This window comes from Bison bison, unplaced genomic scaffold (assembly GCF_000754665.1).
Source record: "Bison bison bison isolate TAMUID 2011002044 unplaced genomic scaffold, Bison_UMD1.0 scf7180017864500, whole genome shotgun sequence".
Taxonomy (NCBI): Eukaryota; Metazoa; Chordata; class Mammalia; order Artiodactyla; family Bovidae; genus Bison; species Bison bison.
In genome coordinates this window covers 7,933,494-7,933,901 of record NW_011495059.1, presented here as the reverse complement: position 1 = coordinate 7,933,901, position 408 = coordinate 7,933,494, and positions in this window count along the sequence as shown.

The following is a 408-nucleotide window of genomic DNA, read 5'->3' as shown; positions in this document are numbered from 1 at the left end:
TCCATTGGATGAAATAAGAAAGCTTGCTTCCAAAAAATTCCCAATGACTTATTTCCCCCCTCTTCCCTCTCTCTTGCTGTTTCCAGAATAAATGTTTCCATAAGGACAGCACGGCAGTCTGCTCATTTTTGGACACTCCTGGGGACCTCAAGAGGAGTTTTGCAAGCAGAATTCCAGTGAATAATCCAAACAGGAATATTCAACCTGGTGAGTGTTTGCGGCTTTATTTCTGACTGGTGCACATGGACAGGCATTGTGGATGTGTGTGGATTCCTTTATCCTTTCATGCTTGCCTTTTTGTACAGGGAGTTGTTTTTTCTTTTTTTTCCGTAGGTACAGCAAGTGATGCCGAGCACTTTGCCGGAAGTTGTAAGACAGGATTGCTTCATTTGTGGCCCCTGCAGACAG